This window comes from Budorcas taxicolor, chromosome 6 (genome assembly GCF_023091745.1).
Source record: "Budorcas taxicolor isolate Tak-1 chromosome 6, Takin1.1, whole genome shotgun sequence".
NCBI classification, from domain to species: Eukaryota; Metazoa; Chordata; class Mammalia; order Artiodactyla; family Bovidae; genus Budorcas; species Budorcas taxicolor.
Genome location: NC_068915.1, coordinates 38,934,354 through 38,958,626, shown reverse-complemented (window position 1 = coordinate 38,958,626; position 24,273 = coordinate 38,934,354).

Genomic DNA, 24,273 nt, shown 5'->3' with positions numbered 1-24,273 from the left:
ACTGCAGATGGTGATTGCAGCCTTGAAATTAAAAGATGCTTACTCCTTGGAAAGAAAGTTATGACCAACCTAGATAGCATATTGAAAAGCAGAGACATTACTTTTCCAACAAAGATCCATCTAGTCAAGGCTATGGTTTTTCCAGTGGTCATGTATGGATGTAATATATACATGAAGGTAGTATATATATATATGAAGGTAGTTTAATGACCAATCCTGTCAGAGTACTGCCTAAAAGCATATTGTTAACCTGAGTTCTTTGGCTAGAAGGAGCAAAAGATCTTATATTATCAATAACCTAAATATTAAAAGGGAACTGTTGGGTTGAGATTTCTTATAGGGCTTCCCTGATAGCTTAATGTATCAGGACGTAACGAATCCTCCTGCACAGCAGCAGACCCTCATTTGATTCCTGGGTTGGGAAGATCTGCTGGATAAGGGATAGGCTCCCCACTCCAGTATTCTTGGGCTTCCCTTGTGGCTCAGCTGGTAAAGAATCCGTCTGCAATGCGAGAGACCTTGGTTTGATCCCTGGGTTGTGAAGATCTCCTGGAGAAAGGAAAGGTTACCCACTCCAGAATTCTGGCCTGGAAAATTCCATGGACTGTATATAGTCCATGGGGTTGCAAAAAGTCAGACACGACTGAGTGCCTTTCACTTTCAATTTCACTTTCATAAAGAAATAGAAATTTCTTAGACTCCAACGATTGAAATAAAAGTATATCCAGACTTCAAGCTGAAGGAAAAGCACAGGAATTTAACCACTGAGGCCACTCTCTTCACATGGTCTCTTTCGTATCAGCTAGTTGTCTCACTTCTCTTCCCAACAAGCTGCCTCTGCTTATTTTATCACCTTGTTAGAGATAATACATGACCAACAAGTGCATCTCTACTCACTGAACTCCCAGTCTTAGGGCCAGCCACTTAATGATTATGGTCTCCACATTTCTAAACTAAATTTTTCCATATTAGGAGAAATTTCCACATTCCTAAGTCTGCAAAATTCCTGTAGCAGGAAAAAGGGATTCAGCCAAAGAAGTATAAAAAGTCACTATGGATGTTCCAGAGTGTAAGCATATGAGAAATGAAGTTATAGTTCAGCTAGGCTTACCTATACTGCAGATTGTAGGCCAGGTGACATGATGTGAAGATATTTAAAGTTTTAAAGATGTGAGTGAACAGTTATACCATCCAATTCATGCTTTGAAAACATAACTGCCTACAGTAATGAGAAGGAATTAGAAGGGATTGGAGGTGTGATGGCTAAATTTGATGTGTCAACTTGGCTAAAATATAATATTCAATTATTTGGTCAAACATTATAGATACTGCTGTGAAGGTATTGTTTAGACATGATTAATGTCTATACTCAGTTGACTTTAAGTAAAGGAAATTACCCTCCACAATATGGGTGGATCTCATGTAACCAGTTGAAGATTTTGTTAGGAAGTTAGGCATGAGCAACAAGGGGTGGCATAGCCAAAAAGGATATAAGCTGATATCTAAACCCTATTCCAGAGACACCCAGAAGAGCACACAGATAGGCTACAAAATAACCACAGAAACTTTTCTAATTACTGCACATGGACCCTAGGCACACAGTGGATACAAACTAACCACAGGGGCTTCCCCAAGTAACCTTAGGCAGCTAGGAGCACTTTAAGTGTTCATAAATATTGTATACATATACACATCTGATTATAATAGACTGAATTATGGGAAGATAGGTGCAATAGAAATGTTGTTACATACCTTGCAATGGTCAACTGGCCTTGAGTGGATGCTGCCTTAGTTTCCTCTGAGAACTAAGATAGATCAAGCAAAACTGGGAAGCTATACAGATGCTACAGGCAAATATATAGATACATTTCAATACTCTGGCTTTTTATTGATGTGGAAAGACATCGTGGTCATATTTAATCAATCCTTATCTGACCCCCAGTATGTTAGGGTCTTATAAGAAGCCCAAAAGTATGCCTCACGGCTTCACATGTCAAGCAATAAATATCCTGTGGGGGAAACTTCAGTCCCTTACTCAGATTCCTGAACATTTTTGAGAAAGGGACCACTTGGAATTATCCCCTTTCCTGATTGCTTGGTGGGGTTTAAGGGGTTCCGATCTGAGAGCCAGATGTCCCCAGATCAGAACATAGATCACAAGGCAGCTTGTGAGACTCATTTGGGATCCCCTTTACTGGAGTTGGGCATCCCCAGGAACTCCAGTGGAGAGATGCTAGATGGGCCTGAGTGGAAGGATTGGATAAACTTGTTGGAAATTTGTCCACTCTGGGTAGGAAGAGATAGTATGATGTAAAGCAATCCAAACCTGTGCCCAGAGACTGGAAACTTGGTGAAATAGCCACAAATCTAGTTCTTTTATCACCCTGAGACGATGTAAGTCATTGATTTCTTCCCCAGTCCCCTGTAATAATAGTTTAGGGTATCACTAACGATAAATATTTCATTTATGATAAATATTGCTGAAGACTGACTTTTAGGTAATAACAGAAGTAATGGTAAAGGAATGGGTTATCTGGTCCTGTTAGTGGTGTTAAGAGTAGTCTAATGGTAAGCTAGGTAGATCTGTGTCCCCTCCAGAGAGGGCAGGGTTCTGGTTGTAGGCATAAAGCAGCTTAGGGACCAGGGACTGCTAAACTTACAGAAAATGACAAGGGGTAATATCTGTGGAAGTTATGACCAACCTAGACAGCATATTAAAAAGCAGAGACATTATTTCGCCAACAAATATCCATCTAGTCAAGGCTATGGTTTTTCCAGTAGTCATGTATGGATGTTAGAGTTGGACTATAAAGAAAGCTGAGTGCAGAAGAGTTGATGCTTTTGAACTGTGGTGTTGGAGAAGACTCTTGAGAGTCCCTTGGACTGCAAGGAGATCCAAACAGTCCATCCTAAAGGAGGTCAGTCCTGGGTGTTCATTGGAAGGACTGATGTCGAAGCTGAAACTCCAATACTTTGGCCAGCTGATGAAAAGAGCTGACTCATTTGAAAAGACCCTGATGCTGGGAAAGATTGAGGGCAGGAGGAGACGGGGACGACAGAGGATGAGATGGTTGAATGGCATCACTGACTCAATTGGACATGAATTTGGGTAAACTCCAGGAGTTGATGATGGACAGGGAGGCCTGGCATGCTGCAGTCCATGGGGTCGCAAAGAGTCAGACACAACTGAGTGACTGAACTGAACTGAACTGAACTGAATATCTGTGGATTTTCAAATAAAACAATTTGACATCTGAGGACTCTACTGTCTGACAGCCAACCTGAGGCTTGATTATTTAGTAGGTCTGGTACTTGGTAAACACTTAAAACCTGAATGGCGGCTCCCAGAGTAAATTTAAGTTAAACAAGTATTGTGATTCTGGTGCCAACTGGATGCAAAAGAAAGCATCTTTTAAGTCTAGGACTGAGAACCAACTGCTGTCCAGCAGTACTCTTCCCAGAAGTCGTATATAAGGATTAGACACTGTTGGGTGTAAGGATATGATGGCCTCAATAAGTCTTGGATGAGGCGATAGATGCCATTTGATTTGATATCAAAAGAAGTATTCCAGGAAAACTTATTTTCTTATGAAAGAGAAATATCAAATCTAGTTCTGCACCAGCCTAGTCTTAATAAAATCCACTTCTCTAATTAAACTTAATCCAACCATAGAAGACCTTGACCACATACAAAATCCTTCTCTCAGTGTTCCCCTTCCACAAACTTTCTGCCACATTCCTGTAGGCATGCTTTGTTACTTATTCTTTCAGTTCCGAAATAGCCAGCACTAGGACAAAATCCAAAATTCAAAAAAAATGGCTTCTCTTGTGACTCAGCGGGTAAAGAATCCCCCTGCAATGCAGGAGACCTGGGTTCAATTCCTGAGTTGGGAAGATCCCCTGGAGAAGGGAAAGGCTACCCACTCCAGTATTCTGGCCTGGAGAACACCCATAGATAGTCCATGGGGTTTCAAAAAGTCAGACTGAGTGATTTTCACTTTTGAGGACAAAATCACCCTTTTTCCTTTCAGAAAAATATATTTCCATTTCTCATACCTTCTTTTCCTGAAAACACTCATTCTACTTTCCGTAAGCAACCATGAACTGTCTTCTTCATTAGCATTCTATAGATTGGTAGTGGACATCTCAAGGCAGAACCAAACATCTATAGTTTCTTTCTCACAAGACAAAAAAGTAAGTAAATTTAGACCTATTTGGCAATTAATGTTCCAATAATAAAAACAATATTCACTTGACTTTCAGTAACCCTGCTGCTACTGCTAAGTCACTTCAGTCGTGTCTGACTCTGTGCGACCCCATAGACAGCAGCCCACCATGCTCCCCCGTTCCTGGGATTCTCCAGGCAAGAACACTGGGGTGGGTTGCCATTTCCTTCTGCAATGCATGAAAGTGAAAAGTGAAAGGGAAGTCGCTCAGTCGTGTCCAACTCTTAGCGACCCCATGGACTACAGCCTACAAGCCTCCTCTGTCCATGGGATTTTCCAGGCAAGAGTAGTGGAGTGGGGGGCCATTGCCTTATCAGTAACCCCAGGTACAATGAAACTATTATACTTCATGTTGAGGACACTAAAGACAAGTCTATATTAATTCAACCTACAAACTGAAGCCAGACAAGTCCCTCAGCTGCATCCAGAGCCACACACCTGTTCACAGAGCATAATCAGAGAAAGAAGAAGAGAAGAGAGCCCTCACCTATCTGAGTGGCAGCTACTAGGGTATAGCAGACAATAGAGCTTTCAGAAAACACCTTTGGAGCACCCTAGGGAGCAGCCCCAGCCAGAGCCCCTCAGTTGCATCCTTAGTTGGTTGCCTGTTTGCAGAGAGTTTGAGGAGGCTAGAAGCAAGATTGGAGAAGACAATGACACCCCACTCCAGTACTCCTGCCTGGAAAATCCCATGGACGGAGGAGGCTGATAGGCTGCAGTCCATGGGGTCGCTAATAGTCGGATACGACTGAGCAACTTCACTTTGACTTTTCACTTTCGTGCACTGGAGAAGAAAATGGCAACCCACTCCAGTGTTCTTGCCTGGAGGATCCCAGGGACGGGGGAGCCTGGTGGGCTACCGTCTATGAGGTCGCACAGAGTCAGACACGACTGAAGTGACTTAGCAGCAGCAGCAGCAGAAGCAAGATATCACAGAGGAAGCATCCTCAGGCATCAAGGTCCTTCCAGCCACAGAGCAAGGACCCTTATCTTATCCAGAGGCAGTCAACAATCCAAGTCATGTACTCAACAGTGATTCAACTCACAGCACCAGATATCAGATCAGTTTTTTTCTCTCCCTCTGTTCTTGTCTTATTGCAACAAAGATTTGGAATGATGGACTACAGGGTTTAAAACTATGGACAAATTACAGCTCAATTACAGCTCAAGCAGACAGAACCTCTATTAAATAGATAATCCTGAGATATGGGAGCAGGCTGACTCTGAAGGAGTCATCCTAATGATCTCTCTTAACCTTCCCTTTTAATACTTCCTATTTCCTCCTTTTGGTTTTTCCCTATACAAAATAGGGCTTGCATCCACCAACAATCAGGAAAGGGTATGCAAATGAACATACACCCAAGGCCAGTTGACTGTTGCAGGTTATATAACAACAGGCTCTATTGCACCTATCTTCCCATAATTTAGTCTGTTATAATCAGATGTATATATGTATAGAATATTTGTGAATGCTTGATGTACTCTTAGCTGCCTATGTTTACATGAAGAAGCCCCTGTGGTTAGTTTGTATACACTGTGTGCCTATGATGCATGTGCAGGAGTTAGAAAAGTCCCCGTGGTTATTTTGAGGCATATCTGTGAGCTCCTCTGGGTGTGTCTGGAATGGGGTTTAAACATCAGCTTGTATCCTTTTTGGCTAGGCCACCCCTTGTTGCTCATGCCTAATTTCCTACGTAAGAATTTTAAGAGGTAAAACAAATATTTCTTAGAGAAAAAAATTTCTGTCTTAACTCTGCAACAAAGACATATTGCCTGATGGTCATGCTGAGTGAAGTAAATCAGACAGAGAAAGATAAATATCATATGATATTATTTATGTGTTCAAGAAGATTAGAGATACCAAGGAAATATTTCATGCAAAGATGGGCACAATAAAGGACAGAAATGGTATGGACCTAACAGAAGCAGAAGATATTAAGAAGAGGTGGCAAGAATACATGGAAGAACTGTACAAAAAAGATCTTTGCGACCCAGATAATCATGATGATGTGACGACAAATACAGAGCCAGACATCCTGGAATGTGAAGTCAAGTGGGCCTTAGAAAGCATCACTACGAACAAAGCTAGTGGAGGTGATGGAATTCCAGTTGAGCTGTTTCAAATCCTGAAAGATGATGCTGTGAAACTGCTGCACTCAACATGCCAGCAAATGTGAAAAACTCAGCAGTGTCCACAGGACTGGAAAAGGTCAGTTTTCATTCCAATCCCAAAGAAAGGCAATGCCAAAAAATGCTCAAACTACCGCACAATTGCACTCATGTCACATGCTAGTAAAGTAATGGTCATAATTCTCCAAGCCAGGCTTCAGCAATACATGAACCGTGAACTCCCTGATGTTTAAGCTGGTTTTAGAAAAGGCAGAGGAACCAGAGATCAAATTGCCAAAATCCGCTAGATCATGGAAAAAGCAAGAGAGTTCCAGAAAAACATCTATTTCTGCTTTATTGACTATGCCAAAGCCTTTGACTGTGTGGATCAACATGAACTGTGGAAAGAGATGGGAATACCAGGCCACCTGACCTGCCTCTTGAGAAATCTGTATGCAGGTCAGGAAGCAACACTTAGAACTGGACATGGAACAACAGACTGGTTCCAAATAGGAAAAGGAGTTCGTCAAGGCTGTATATTATCATCCTGCTTATTTAACTTATATGCAGAGTACATCATAAGAAACGCTGGACGGAAAGAAACACAAGCTGGAATCAAGATTGCCAGGAGAAATATCAATAACCTCAGATATGCAGATGACACCACCCTTATGGCAGAAAGTGAAGAGGAGCTAAAAAGCCTCTTGATGAAAGTGAAAGAGGAGACTGAAAAAGTTGGCTTAAAGCTCAACATTGAGAAAACGAAGATCATGGCATCTAGTCCCATCAGTTCATGGGACATAGATGGGGAAACAGTGGAAACAGTGGGGCTCCAAAATCACTGCAGATGGTGACTGCAGCCATGAAATTAAAAGACACTTACTCCTTGGAAGAAAAGTTATGACCAACCTAGATAGCATATTCAAAAGCAGAGACGGTACTTTGCCGAGTGAGGTCCGTCTAGTCAAGGCTATAGTTTTTCCTGTGGTCATGTATGGATGTGAGAGTTGGACTGTGAAGAAGGCTGAGCGCCAAAGAACTGATGCTTTTGAACTGTGGTGTTGGAGAAGACTCTTGAGAGTCCCTTGGACTTCAAGGAGATCCAACTCATCCATTCTGAAGGAGATCAACCCTGGGATTTCTTTGGAAGGAATGATGCTAAAGCTGAAACTCCAGTACTTTGGCCACCTCATGCAAAGAGTTAACTCATTGGAAAAGACTCTGATGCTGGGAGGGATTGGGGGCAGGAGAAGAAGGGGACGACTGAGGATGAGATGGCTGGATGGCATCACGGACTTGATGGACGTGAGTCTGAGTGAACTCCAGCAGATGGTGATGGACAGGGAGGCCTGGCGTACTGTGATTCGTGGGGTCGCAAAGAGTCGGACATGACTGAGCGACTGAACTGAACTGAACTGATGTGTGAAATCTAAAAAATCGTGCAAATGAACTTATTCACAAAACAGAAATAGAGTCACAGATTTAGAAAATAAACTATGTCACCACAGGGGAAAGTGGGGAGGAAGGGATAAATTAGGAGATTGAGATTGACATATCAGTTCAGTTCAGTTGCTCAGTCGTGTCTGACTCTTTGCGACCCCACGAATCGCAGCACACCGGGCCTCCCTGTCCATCACCATCTCCTGGAGTTCACTCAGACTCACGTCCATCGAGTCAGTGATGCCATCCAGCCATCTCATCCTCTGTCGTCCCCTTCTTCTCCTGCCCCCAATCCGTCCCAGCATCAGAGTCTTTGCCAATGAGTCAACTCTTCGCATGAGGTGGCCAAAGTACTGGAGTTTCAGCTTTAGCATCAGTCCTTCCAAAGAATACACAGTACTATCTGTAAAATAGATAATAAAGACATCCTGTATAGCACAGGGAATTATCTTCAATACTCTCTAATGCCCTATATGGGAAAGAATCTAAAAAAAAGAGTGGATATATGTATATATGTAATTGATTCACTTGGCTGTACACTTGAAACTAACACAACATTGTAAATCAATGATACTCCAATAAAAATTGTGAAGAAAAAATAAATACTGCACGAGTCTCTAACTTTATTATTGCCAGTCCTTTAAATTTCAAACTCAAGACTGCTTGAATTTCCAGTGTGTTTCCAACTGGCCTTCTGCCCAATAGATTTCAAACTCACCAGCCTCCACCATTGTGTAAGTCAATGCCTTAAAACAAATCATATATAGGACGTCCCCAGAGTCAAACACGACTGACGGGACATATCAGCAGCAGCTAGTGGCTCAGATGGTTAAAAATCTGCCTACAATGCAGGAGACCTGAGTTCAATCCCTGGGTCAGGAAGATCCCCTGGAGAAGGGAATGGCTGCTCATTCAATTATTTTTGCCTGGAAAATTTCATGGACAGAGGAGCCTGCTAGGCCATAGACAATGGAGTCACAAAAAAATCGAACATGACTGAGCTACTAACATAACTACACACACACACATATTTATATACATATAGGCCTCCCAGGTGTTGGAGAAGGAAATGGCAACCCACTCCAGTGTTCTTGCCTGGAGAATCCCAGGGACAGGGGAGCCTGGTGGGCTGCTGTCTATGGGGTCACGTAGAGTTGGACACGACTGAAGTGACTTAGCAGCAGCAGCAGCAGCAGGCTTCCCAGGTGGTGCTGGTGGTAAAGAAACTGCCTGCCAATGCAGGAGATGTAGGAGATGTGGGTTTGATTCCTGGGTCAGGAAGATTCACTGGAGGATAGCATGGAAACCCACTCCAGTATTCTTGCCTGGAGAATCCCATGAACAGAGGAGCCTGGTGGGCTACAGTCCATGAGGTCACAAAGAGTTGGACATGACTGAAGCAACTGAGCATGCACAGTAGCATGTACACACACACACACACACACACACACACACACACACACACATTCTTCTGTAGAATCCTGACAATCTGACTGATATAAGGGACAAAATGTAATTCTGTAACTAAATCTTTAACCAGAAAAGGTTTATTGTAGCTTGAAATAGCTTTTGGTAATAGATATAAAGGAAAATTGCCAGGTTCCAGAGGTGTTTAAAAAGTAAAATCAACAGTGATGGATTGGATGTGGAGGGAGCTTAGGAATGAGTGGGTTACGCAAAAACATGGAGTTTCTGGTGAAGGCTAATTGAACTATTAGTGATACTCAACAAAATGAGTTCTGCTTGATTTCAAAGATATCTTCAAAACTTTCTAGAGAAGAGGAAGCATGGACTAGGTGCTAGACTCTATCCATCTGGAACTCAGGAAAATTGTGAGCTAGTGATACAATTTTTCATTGGATACAGCTAGCAGGTGAAAGCATTACTGTACAAGAGGTATGCTGGGTGGAGAACAGAGAGTAAGAAGAAAAGGAAGCCCAGGATAAAGCTAAGAAACCTTTCAAAAATTAAAGAGGTCATGAACCCTGTGCCCATCCTCATCCAAATAGTTCAATTCAGTTCAGTTCAGTTGCTCAGTCGTATCCGACTCTTTGCAACCCCATGAATCACAGCACGCCAGGCCTCCTTGTCCATCACCAACTCCTGGAGTTCACTCAAACTCACGTCCATCGAGTTGGTGATGCCATCCAGCCATCTCATCCTCTGTCATCCCCTTTTCCTCCTGCCCTCAATCCCTCCCAGCATCAGAGTCTTTTCCAATGAGTCAACTCTTCACATGAGGTGGCCAAAGTACTGGAGCTTCAGCTTTATATACCACCAAACCCTCTCATAGATCACAGTCTTGTCATGGCACAGGGGCCTGCGAAACTCAGTGAAGCCATGAGCCGTGCTGTGCAGCCACCCAAGACCGACAGGTCACAGTGAAGAGTTCTGACAACACGTGGTCCACTGGGGGAGGGAATGGTAAACTACTCCTGTATTCTTGCCAGGAGAACCCCATTAACAGTATGAAAAGACAAAAAGATCTGACACTGGAAGACGAGACTCCCCAGGTCGGAAGGTGTCCAATATGCTACAAGAAAAGAGTAGAGGGCAATTACTAACAGCTCCAGAAAGAATGAAGTGGCTAGGCCAAAGTGGAAACGATTCTCAGCTGTTGATGTCTAGTGGTGAAAGGAAAGCCCAGTGCTGTAAAAACAGTATCATATAGGAACCTGGAATATTAGGTCCATGAATCAATGTAAATTGGAAGTGGTCAAACAGGAGAAGCCAAGAATGAACATCAACATTTTAGAAATCAGTGAACTCAAATGAATGGGAATGGATGAATCTAATTCAGACACCCATTGTATTTAATACTGTGGGCAAGAGTCCATTAGAAGAAATAGAGTAGCCCTCATAGTCAACAAAAGTCTGAAATGCAGTACTTGGGTACAATCTCAAAAATGACAAAATGATCTTGGTTTGTTTCCAAGGCAAATCATTCACTCTCACAGTAATCCAAGTCTGTGTCCCAAACACTATGCCAAATAAGCTGAAGTTGACCAGTTCTATGAAGATTTTCAAGACATCCTAGAACTACCACCAAAAAAAGATGTTCTTTTCATCATAGCGGATTGGAATGCAAAAGTAGGAATCTTTCCAAGATTTCATGCTAAGGTCAGGGCAGTTTTAGCTAAAAAAAAGAGAAAGAACTGAGAGTGTTCGACAAACTTACTGGCATTGACCAACTTTCTTGAGTTTCTAATATGTTGTTCTCCCTAAAGATACTTCACACATAAAAGTAAACTCAGTGGTACCTCCTTCCCTGAAGCCCTTACTGATCACACTTTCACTTGGCAGCTCATCCTTTAGGCATGGATCTCTGATACAAAGTTGAGGATCTCCTATCTGTCCCAGTAGTTTTTTGCACCTTAAGTAAAGTAACTATACCATTTATCTAAGCATCCCCACTATTTATCTGGCATTTCCTGGGAACTTGAGAACCATCATGAAATAAATAAGAACATGAAATCTTGGAAATGTTTTATTTATTTTACCATAGATATTTTTATTAGTTTCATCAAAGTACACATATTTCAGCAGCCCTTAAAATCCCATTCCCAAGCTGTCATTTTTGACAAAATATGAAACGCCATACATATACTGACATTTGACTTATGTATTTTTCTTCCATAATGTTTCCACTAATGATAACATTTAATTAGTACTTTATGGATCTTTCCCAGGAAGTCACTTGCTCCCGGTCTCAGCCATGCATTTTTTATGCAATAGGAGACCTCGTGTGAAAGCTTGGGTCCATCAGAAAGCCCCAAGCCAGGAGTTTGGCAGTGACAATAGAAAAGACGGTGTACTTTAAACACTGTGTCAACTTATCACCATTCAAGAAGGGAAGGTAATTCGAAGGCTTTCACTCTGTTCATGGCCACTAAGGTCAGCATTAAACATTTTATAGAACTGCCCCGACATGACCTCCTCTAACAACTTTTCCTAAATCTGTCAGGTTCTATGTGTTCAAAATAAGAATTGTGCATTCCTAGTCTCTACTCAAGGTTATTGAAAATCTTCTTTTGAACGTGCATCAATGGTTTTAAAAATACACATGGACAGAAAACTGAAACATGCAATTCCTAAGAAAAACAAAATTAAAGAGTTTCCTCCTTGTCTTTAAAAAAAAAAAAAAAAAACAGAACCAACTTTGATGTGATGGGTGCACTGAACATGTCAGGCAGAATGTTATCAAAAGAAGTAGTTTGAAGCCATTCCTGGGAGATGATTCTGATGTCCGACTGTCCTTGTCTCACATGAAAGTATTTGGTTTAGACAAAAATTTACTTTGACCCAGAAATGACAAGCACACACAATTAATGTAAAAACAACAAATCTAGGCCTTGAAATAAGGGATTTTGAACTCTTTGATTAAAGTCAGTTCAAAAAACCTGACCATCTACTGCCTTTTTCAAAAAGAAACTCCAATTTGTAAACTGGGAATAAAATTGTTTCACTCAGTCCTCTGAGAAAATGGCAACACTGGAAAGTGAACCCCAAGTATTCTTTTGGTCCCTGGAAGACCACTAAAATCCACTACTTCAGCAAAGATCAATGTTCTTATCACTTGACTAAAGAAATTAAATTAAATGAACCAATCTTTCTCTCCCTCCCTCCTCTCTCCTTCAACAAAGCAATTGACAAGAAAATGCAAGGAAAACAATTCTTGTTACAGACCTGAGATAATTAGGCAACCTAGGGCTGTTTCCTTTTCCCATATTTCTGTTTTGCCTGAAGCTAACTCCTACTGTGAGTATGGACCCCTGTGCAAACTAAAGAAAGCCAATCCTTTCTGATTATAATCAAACAAAAACAATATTTCATGTGTGAGATTTTAGCAACCACTGAGTAACAAATATGCCTTTTCAGGCAATGAGACCATCTAAATCCCAGACTAGTTTCCTAACTGTCATGATATCCGTAGATGAAAATGATGCCTTAAATTTAGCCCTGTGGCTCTGCCCAGGGAACTTGGGCAAACTGGCACTGTTTGCCCAAAGGAGAAACGCTGCCTAAAGGGAACTTTCCTCCTTCTTTCTTCTCTCTTTTCTTTGCAGGCAAATTCCTGCCGACCCCTGTTCAGCCTGGAGGCATTTATCTGACAAGTGGAGACACCTCCTCTAAAGAGAAAAAGAGGAAAATAAACACCTCCCTCTCTTGCCAACTGCAGGACAGGAGTGTGATGCTCCAACTGTGTCATTTGATAACCTCCATCAGGCAGACCACCAGAGAGCAAACAAGGCTGGTGAGCAGGGGGGCCTGAGTCAAAAAAAGAAAGAGTTGGGCTGTGGGGACCCAGTCAGGAGGGGCCTGAGGTCAAAGGTCCTGTCACTGCCTTTCTTTTGAAAGAAAAATAGTGATCATCCTCTGTTGTCTACATCTCCTCCTTCTTCAATCTTTCCCAGCATCAGGGTCTTTTATAAGGAGTCATTTCTTCACATCAGGTGGCCAAAGTACTGGGGCTTCAGCTTCAGCATCTGTCCTTTCAATGAATGTGCAGGGTTGATTTCCTTTAGGATTGACTGGTTTGATCTCCGTGTAGTCCAAGGAACTTTCAAGAGTCTTCTCCCATACCACAGTTCAAAATCATCAATTCTTTAGCAATCAGCCTTCTTTATGGTCCAACTCTCACATCCATACATGACTCCTGGAAGAGATCAATTTGCCAACATCTGTTGGATCATAGAAAAAGGAAGAGAATTCCAGAAAAACATCTGTTTCATTGACTATGTCAAGCCTTTGACTGTGTGGATAACACCAAACTGTGGAATGAAGCAATGTAATGAGTACCTTTTCCAAAGTTATCTGAGTAGACACAGATATATCTGTTTCACTTGCAAATAATGCCCAAGCAGATAAAAGGAGACTTGGGCAATTAAGTCTTCTGTCTTCCTGCTCCAGGGCATAGAACTAATTTCCCTCCACCCCTCACTAGAATACTGAGCCTGACCCAGAAAGGCTCTGAATCCAGGTACCAGGGAAATCACAACCACCTATGTCACAGAGTGGTCCTTGTCAGGGTGGGTCAAGTGAGGCTTTTCTCAAATGCCCTGGATGACAAGCTGGTGACTGATGATCCTTCCATCCTGCTTGGTGTCAGGTAAAGCTTATCTCTGGGAGCTGCTCATCACCTTCCTACTGACAAAGTCACCTGCAGTAATCTTGTCTTCTCACAATGTAGGGTTCCTACTGGATGGGATTGGTTATATTAAAATTTCAGAGCCAACCCCAAATGTTTCCCTTCATACTGTATAGCTGAAAGTGACAGTGTTAGCTGCTCAGTCATGTCTGACTACTTGTGTCCCCATAGACTGTATAGCCTGCCAGGCTCCTCTGTCAATAGAATTCTCCAGGCAAGTATACTGGAGTGGGTTGCCATATCCTTCTCCAGAGGGTCTTCCAGACCTGGGGACTGAACCCAGGTTTCCTGCATTGCAGGCAGATTCTTTATCATCTGAGCCATAAGGGAAAATAAATACAATAAGGCCCACTCACAAATGTAAACGCATAGTTTGTTTTGCTCACATAAAGGTGAGATGAAATCTGCTGCTGGCTAGCAGAAGCTTCTTAATAGGGACAAAAGATGTAAATTCTGGAAACTAAGTGCCTTTACCAAATACCACTCTATCACTTACTCTTTGTATTCCATACTTGAGGCCTTGTTTTCTCTTCTGTAAAAGAGATAATTATAGCTCTTACTGATTAGGGTTGTCAGGAGGACTAAATGACATAGTTCCTATGGAGGTATCCAGGAGAATGCCAGGTGCATAATGAACATTTACGAAGGGTTAGCTGTAGATATGAACCATTCACTCCTCACCAGTTTTGGGCAACATCTATGAGTATTCTGTTTTACGAATGTAACTGAGACTTAGGTCAGCTAAGGAAGTTGTGTATGTTACATAACATGTAAAAGACAGGTAGCTGTTCAAACCCAATTTTGTCACATTTGGATGTCTGCTACACTGATTATCTTTCTCACGTTATTGATGTACTCAAAGACAACTTGGAATGGATGCAAAAACTGAAGTATAAAACATGCAAAATGCAGCATGTTTTACCTGTTTTGAGAGGCCGGGAAGTAGGAAGCTAAAAGGTTTATTTTACTTTCTCTTCATCAACTCCCATTTTGTCTCCTTTGTCTTTTTATCTTTCTCTCTACTTCTCCCTATATCTCTCTAATGATAAAATGATCTGACATAACACAAGATGCAAATTATGTGATATTGCCTTTAATTGTTCCAGTTCATTTAGCTCGCCATGAGCATTCATTACAGCTAATTATTGTAACAGATTTTTATTATTCATAATTATTTTTTCATGTTGCAATGATCATAAATTTTAAGAATTCTGGCTACCATGAGTCACCATTCATGCTTGTCAGGAATTCCTTTTTTCTTTTATTCCTTACACAACATTTAGATGCTCATTATCATCAATATATTTGTAGGCTGTTATTATTCATATCCAACAAAGCCCTTTCAGGGCAGGCAGGGTGACTTCTGAAACCCAGTAATTCTCAAGCCTAATGATAAACTGATGCTCTGCTTAATTTTAGAAAATCAAATTAACTACCTCTGATTAAATGTACGGCAGATTTCACTATGTTAACAGTGTCAGGTTCATGACTCCAGGAAGAGAGAGATGCTTCCTTAGCTCATCACGATGCAGAAAACACTTAAAAAAAAAATCCTGTTCCAAAACTGGTGTATCAGGCAAATGCAAGCATTCCCTGGGAAAAAGAAAATGATGAGCAAAAATTGCTTTTTCCTCTTAGTTAGGAAAATGCATTGACACCACCAGCAATTAGAATCATGAGGCAGAGGGTGAAAATTTCAGACCTCATGCAACAAATATACTATTATTTTCATCAGATTAACTTAGCTTTGGTTAATTGCCCATTTCTTATCCAGCTCATGGCAGTTTCAGCTCTTCTTGGCACATACTTGAGGTGCCAAGAGCACTTGAAGGGCACATTCTACTCCTTGAAGTTGTTCCAAGAACAAGGATTTTCTCGATGCTGAGGTATCATTTGGGCATTTCTGGTGATGCCCTTACTCCCTACAGCTCAGGACCTACTGCCTTTTTCCTGCATGCTTCCATCAGCTAGCTTCTTCAGCCGTGTCTGGTATAGAATTCTTTAACTGAGTTGGAAGTGCTGAGCATAGGATCCATCCTCCCTGGTTCCCCTCTTGGCCAGTCCTTCCCGGGTGCTGCCACACCTTCAGGTGTTATCTTTGCAATACCAATCCCTTTCTTCTCCATGCCTCTCTGTACAGGAATTCACTGAGAGGGGATCTCTTCTCTACCTACATTCTCATCTTGTAAGCTCTTCGCCAGATACCAGGCATTGAATAGCCCCCAAATGCTCATGATTCCTAAATGTGGATCAACTTCTAATCTACTCCCTGACTATCAGACTCTAGACTTTCTCAGTATCTCTTCTTACATACCTAATTAATGGTTCACATGTTGTGTGTCTAAACAAAAATACTGAGAAACTTCCCAAACCTGCTTCTTTAGAGTTTCCTCATTTCAGTAAATGGCACCTTTATCCACTCTACTCAGTCACTTAGACCTAAGAGTCATCTTCGATTCCTCTTTCTTTCCATTGTTCAGCAATCTCTCAGCAAATGCCAACAACACTGTCTCCAGAATATGGCCTGAATCTGGCCACTTCTCACCATCATCACTGCTTGTGCAAGTCAGTCGATCACCACCACCTGGACACTGTAACTAGTCTCCCAACTTCGACTCTTCTTCCTTATACTCTGTTCTCTGCGAGGCAAACAGATGGTCCTAAATCGTAAATCAAATGGTATTGCACTTCGGCTTCAAACCCTCCAGTTACTTTTCACTACACTTAACACCCAAATTGTGCTGTCCTACAAGCCTCTGTAAGATATGGCCCCTGACTTCCTCACCTACTATTTCATCGTCTTCCTTCTCCCTCCCCCAGGAAGCTCCAGCCACACAGCCTCCTCCGTGTCCTCAAATAGAGCTTACTTATTTGGCTATTAATATTTATTTGTCCTGGTGTTGTAATAAAACACTCTACAGGTAATTTTTTTCTTTTAATCCTTGCAACAGATTTTACATTGGTTACTGAACTAAACTGACTGTTGTTATTTTATATATTAGAATATGCATGAGTGTGTATATATATACAGTATACAATATATATGCATACTATAACGTGACAGATCTAGGCGAGAGAAACGTGAGATGAAAAGGAATCACAGCCCAAGTTGGTGCATGGGTGTTCTGTCATTATGTCTGAACCAGGCCTTCTCAAATAGATATATTCGCCACATCACAAAAATTCTGTCACAAACAGTCACTGGGTTTTGGTCAAATTAAGGTGATATCTGACTAGGAAACTACATCTTCTGTCTGCTCCCTACCACTGAACTGCTCTACTCTCTCTGTGTACATATATATTCATACTTACATGCAAACATACATAAAGAAGGCTGAGCTCTGAAGAACTGACGCTTTCAAATTGTGGTGCTGGAGAAGACTCTTGAGAGTCCTTTGGACCGCAAGGAGATTAAACCAGTCAATCCTAAGGGGAATCAACCATGAATATTCATTGGAAGGACTGATACTGAAGCTGGAGCTCCAATCCTTTGGCCACCTGATGTGAAGAGCTAACTAATTGGAAAAGACCCCGATGCTGGGAAAGATGGAAGGCAGGAGAAGAGAAGTGGCAGAGGATGAGATGGTTGGATGGCATCATGAATTCAATGCACATAAACTCGGGCAAACTGCAGGAGACAGTGGGGACAAGGAAGCCTGGAGTGCTACAGTCCATGGGGTGGCAAAGAGCCAGACACGACTTAGCAACTGAACAACAGCAATAACATTCACACACCTGGGACGTATGAGGAAGCAACACCTGGGGTGATGCTCCACCAGGACCATCCATATGCTGGTGGAGACCCCATCCAGTCTCCACCGTATACCTTGGCATTCCTACTGAAGCTGTAAAGAAGCCTTGAATATTTGGAGAACAAAGGAGCCGCACTGTAGTCAGGATGAGTGTTGTGCTAACCAGTACTGCTGTGTTCCCATGCTTGAAACTCACACATCCACTTGAAAAATCTATATATAGTCTTGTCCCTGGACAAGCAATATCACCATCTTCTGGAACTTGTTAGGAATGCAATTTCTCAGGCCATTTCTGAGACCTGCTTAACGAGAAACTACCTTGGTGGGCCCAGCAATTCATGGTTTAACAAACACTGAAGGTGATTTTTGAAAAATGCTAAACTTTAAGACGGCTTCCCTGGTGGCTCAGAGGTTAAAGTGTCTGTCTCCAATGCTGGAGACCTGGGTTCGATCCCTGGGTCGGGAAGATTTAAAAACCACTGAAGGGGCAAGTAACATCTCAATTACTATGATCAGTGTTGACCCCATGCTACAGCATGAGCTCTTGGTGAGCCTGGTTGAATCAGGAGGAGTTAGAAGAAGTGTCAGATCCTTGCCTTGCAAAATGTCCACAGTGATAGTGGGCCTGGGCACCTAGCACAATCCTGGAACTTGCTGGAAGCACCAAATCTCAGGTTCCATAACCCATCCTAGGTCTATTGAATCAGAACCTATAACTAGATCCTCAGTTGGTTAAATTGTGTGTTAAAGTTTAAGAAGTACTGCTATCTTGTACTCTAATTTCAGCCCTCAAAATCAACGCTTGCTCCACTACAGTCATTTAAATATCTTCCACATGAGTTTTGCCCTCTCCGTGCATTTCAGTTACTGTTATTTATTTAAAATCTCCATAAGAATCCAACTCAAAATTTTAACAGAAATAAATTGGTTTATGGACTGAACTTTATACCAATTCCACTCAAGGAAAAACAGCTCAATTTGCAACAAATAGAGAGTATGTATAAAAATATAGTGAAACGCAAGCAATATTGCTAAATTATAGCTAGATACTGTTGGCTGCTCCAGGTTGCTGAGCCAGCACTTCCTCTGTGGAACGAGAGAAGTAAAAGTGTTAAGTAAGTATTAGAACATCTAGCCTAGGACTAAAATTCTGAGCAGGGGGATTCAAAGAAAATTAGAAAAGAAAAGAACTTACCATGACACTTACTATTGTATAAAGCCTGGTCCTGAGAAACAGATATTATTACAGAGGTGGCCGTGCAGTTGTTCATGGGATGATGCTTTGTGTGTAAATTTGTAGATATCTTTACATCAGCAGAAAGGAAAGACACAGAAAGGGCTTGCTCAGGGGAAGGTATGAAACGAGGGAAGAGGAGGGAGAGGGAATGGCTGAAGGCTCCCACATCAGCTCCTGTGCACTCTGCTGCCGAAGGCCCACGCTTCATCACAGTGGCTGCAATGCCTCAGGGGTGGTGGTGGGGCTGTGTAGCATTAGACGGTGTTTGGGGGAAGATGAAGCCTCTCAGGTTTGGAGTATTTCATCAACAGATGAATTTGCCAGTCAGCTGCTGCTGCTAAGTCACATCAGTCGTGTCCGACTCTCTGCGACCCCAGAGACGGCAGCCCACCAGGCCCCCCCATCCCTGGGATTCTCCAGGCAAGAACACTGGAGTGGGTTGCTATATCCTTCTCCAATGCATGAAAGTGAAAAGTGAAAGTGAAGTTGCTCAGTCGTGTCTGACTCAGCGACCCCATGGATTGAAGCCTACCAGGCTCCTCCATCCATGAGATTTTCCAGGCAAGAGTACTGGAGTGGGGTACCATTGCCTTCTCCATGCCAGTCAACACTAACACCACATGGCAGTTAATTACAGTGACTGGAGTCCAGAAATCATTAAGCCCATGTGCACAATTAAGTCTCTCTCTTCAGGGGTCCCTACCTGGCCTGTCAAGCATTTCTCAGATGGAAATTGCCAAACGTCTTCATAAGGGGGCCCCAGTTGTTGGTAATGTCATTTGTTGTAAGAATTCTGAAGAAAACAAAGTAAGATCTTCTTAAATGTAGCATTTCAACACCCCCAGATGAGTCTGTTTTGGGATCACCTTTGCCTCTCAACTGAGTCTTATCTAACTTCTGAACTTTGGTCAGTTCCCTGCCTGTTTATTGCACAGCCCATCCAGCATCCACTGAGAAGACATTAGCTGAGCTCTTATAATGTACATTGGGGAAAAAAAGCCAAGTAGACAGAGGTGACAAAGTTCAGATGGGAAACTTCCTCACTGGTACAGATGGAAAATAGCAACCACATCACTCACATCCACACAGCTATGCAGCAGCTTCGAAAACCAGGGTCTGGCACACTCAGACAAAATTCAGAAAGCAAAACCTACCGAGGCCTCCAAACACAGGATAATATTGTTTGACCTCCAACAGGAGTCAGTCTAACTAGCCTGATGATTTCCTCTTCATACCCTGGCATCATGACCTTGGGTGTAGTCATGGTCTTGCACAATCAACACAGACTGCACCTCCCTCAATTCAAAAATTACTTGTCAGTTCTCAGCCTATGCCAAGTAATGCCAAATACAAGCCATTTTGATCTCCGCAGGCAAACTGCCAGTTAGCTCAGTGTCAAATAATCAGCCAAACTGATGTTTAACTGAACTGACTAGGTGCTTGGTAAGTTTTTTTTTTTTCCCCCTTTTTCTTCTCTGAATTGACAGGTCAAATAAGTCAGAAGAAATTGCTAGCCCCCAGGAGACAAAGCCTAAATTGTTTCTCTGTGCTCTTTCCAAGAAAAGGTTAAAGTCACCCAATACATAGCTCTGTGCCACTTTTGCTGAACTGCTAAAGTCAGTTGCAAGAGAGGCAGGAGAAATCAGTTTTATTTAGAAAAGAATTTATTAGAGTTGACTTTGTACCAGGCACTTTTCTAAGCACTTTACTAAATGGAATTAGTTTAGTACTCTTAACTGAGGGGCATTATTAACCCATTTTACAGATGAAGAAATTTATTCACATGGAGCTTAAGTCATTGAGTGATAATCAGCCAGTGGGTGCTAGAGCCAAAATCACTCAAGGCTACCCAGGCTCTTCGCCACTGCACTTCACTCTTTAACCTCAGATCCACTGTAGTCAGATCATTCTTCCAAGGTCACAGGAGCCCCTATGAATACCCAGAGGTCTGGAATCACTAACCAACTGAAAGTCATGGAGTTCAGTAGTGACCAAAACAGTGAGATAATTTCTCAGAAGAGATCTGATAGGATTATAGCTGCCCTCTTCAAAAAAACACATGTATAATATCATGTAAGAAATGAATCGCCAGTCTAGGTTTGATGCAGGATACAGGATGCTTGGGGCTGGTACACTGGGATGACCCAGAGAGATGGTATGGGGAAGGAGGTGGGAGGGGGGGTCAGGATTGGGAACTCATGTACACCTGTGGTGGATTCATGTTGATGTATGGCAAAACCAATACACTATTGTAAAGCAAAATAAAGTTAAAAAAAAAAAAACTGACAGATCATTATTTACAGAATAAACACAAATATTCTGTTTCTCAAAAGGCCAGGCTAGATCAAATGGTGAAAGATGGGTGTGACATTTCGCACATTCTTTTGTTTGCTTTATTTTCTTTCCTTTGTTCAAAATTATTGCGGGTACCACATAGCCGTTAAAAGCATGGTCATCATAGTCAAGCAGGTGTGTGTGTGTGTGTGTGTGTGTGGTCCATGTTCCGATGTTTAAAAGCTGCAGTTGCCACATCTTCTTTATCTATGCTTCTATTAAGAACGTTAAAGGGCCTTCCATACCTTGGTACTATGAATAACACTGCAGTGATCATAGATGTGCAGATATCTCTTCAAGATACTCGTTTCATTCTCTTTAGGTACATACCCAGGAGTGGGATTGCTGGATCATATGGTAGTTCTGTTTTTAAGTTTTTGAGAAACAGCTATACTGTTTTCCATGATGGCTCTACCACCTTGCATTGCACTGATGTAACGATTCCCTTTTCTCTAAATCTTTGCCAACTGTTGTTATCAGTTACCTTTTGATCATTGTCATCCTAACACTTGTGAGGTTATATCTCATGGTGATTTTTATTTTCATTTCCCTTTAGATTAGTGATGTTGAACATTTTTTCATATATAATATGAAATAAGCCATTTATATATCTTTAGAAAAATATATATTCTGTGGCATATATACTGTGTGTGTGTGTATATATATATATATATATGGAATACTATTAGATTATTAAAAAAGGAAATCCTGCCATTTGTGATAACATGCACAAATTTGAATGGCATTATGCCAAGTGAAATAAGCCAGAGAATGACAAATACTATATGGTTTCACAGAAACACTAGACTGCTGGTTATCGTGGGCTGGGAGAAGGGTAACATAGGTTGATATAAGTCAAAGGGACAAATTTGCAGTTTTGAAAGAATAAGTTCTAAGGATCTGAAGTACCACATGTGACTACAGTTAACATACAATGTTGCCTACCTGAAAGTTGCAAAGAATAGGTCTTAAACCTTCTCACCCCGCCTCCAAACACAAACACAAAAGAAAAAGTTAACTATGTTAATTATGTGAAGCGAAGGTTTTGTTAATTATCTTGCTCTTGATAATTATTCTACAATGGATATCAAATCATCATATTGTATATTTTATATTTATATTTATATAAATTTATATTTATACAAATATTTATATTTATATATATCATATTTATATTTTAAACATATACAACTATATTTGTCAAATTTTCCTCAACACATTTTTTTAAAAAATAATAAAATACAAAAGCTTCAATTGCCTTTGGGATGTTATAGCAGTCTCTTATTTTCATTCTCTTGATCTGCCAAGTGGGCATATCCTTGTACTTACCCCATAGCATTGTGAAAATTAAAATCATGTAAGTAAAATGCCAAGCACAAGGCCTAACTGGACAAAACTGGACAAAAAGTTATTTTTTTCTCTGTTACAGACTTGATGGGAGATAAGACAAATAATACAGGCCCCCGTCAGCAGCCCACGTATATGGGCTTCCCTGGTGGCTCAGAGGTTAAAGCGTCTGCCTGCAGTGCAGGAGACCTGGGATCGATGCCTGGGTCGGGAAGATTCCCTGGAGAAGGAAATGGCAACCTATTCCAGTATTATTGCCTGGAGAATCCCATGGACGGAGGAGCCTGGTGGGCTATACAGTCCACGGGCTGCAAAGAGTCAGACACGACTGAGCGACTTCTCTTTCTTTCACTTTCTTTCCCGTCAGTAGGCAGAAAGAAACTGCAGTACTGAACACCATGATGTGGCCCACAGAGTACCATGGAGACACAGACGATAATTAAGAACCTGAGGAAAGTGGTGAATGTTCCAGAAAGGTGGCAACATCCCGTAGGTATTAAAAGAAATCGTTTTCTAGTAGACAAAGGAAATAAAAGTAGCAGAAATGTCTTGTGAACATTCAAGTATGCATTTTTTTAAGGTGAATTTGAAACGTAGTGGCAAAAATATACAATTCTTTATCAAGAGAGGATAAGGAAAGAACATTAACTTGGAACTTTCTAACAGATGGAGCCCCTCAGTAGTGGAATAAGGTAGGCTTCTGCTAGGCTCTCATAACTAGGGGGTTAACCAGATAGATGGCAATCCCTCAAAAACTCGTGGTGGAAAGTCTCTCTGAAGGCTTTCTTCCCACCTGAGATATGATTTTGCACAGCTCACTAGGCCAGTTTGAGTGTTAATCTTATCTTCACAGGGGAAAAAGGATCACATACTCAAGAGGAGAATTAAAGCATCTAATATGAGCTACCAGGGAAGCACCGGAAGCCCAGTTAGCAAAGAATCTGCCCACAACGCGGGACACTAGAGTTCGATCCCTGGGTCAGGAAGATCCCCTGGAGAAGGAAATGGCAACCCACTCTATTATTCTTGCCTGGAAAGTGCTATGGACAGAGGAACCCGGTGGGCTACAGTTCATGGGGTCACAAGAGTGGGATACGACTTAGCGACTAAACCGCAACCATACTATTGTGTGTGCGGCAGGAGTTAAAAGATTCATCCATTCATACAATGACTGTTCACTGAGTATCTACCACATGCCAGAAGCACAACAGTGAACAGAACAATATCTCTGTACTCACAGAGCTTATATTCTAGTGATGAGAGGAAAAGAGGATCAGCAGAAACATACATAAATATATAATACATTTCATTTTGCCAAGTGCTACGGGGAAAATAAAGCAGGGAATGGGGCTAAGGAGCACTGTACTAAGGGACTGCAACTTTTCATGGGCTGATCAGAAAAGGACTCTGAAAATGAGAAATTTCAACTGCAGACCGTGAAACCATGAGCCAGAGAAGGAACAGCCGGAGGTACAGGAGGCCACAAGAGATAGCGGGTCCTGGGCCACGTGGAGGCCATGTGACTGAATGTCATATCACCAATCTCCTTAGATATTGTTGAGACAGGCACTAGCGTAGCGGTTACTGCAGCCAACAATGAGAAGGTAAATATGGTAGGTCAGTTCTAATGAGTTGTTTAGTGGAATGGTGGAGATAAAATCTGATGGGAGTGGGTTTAAG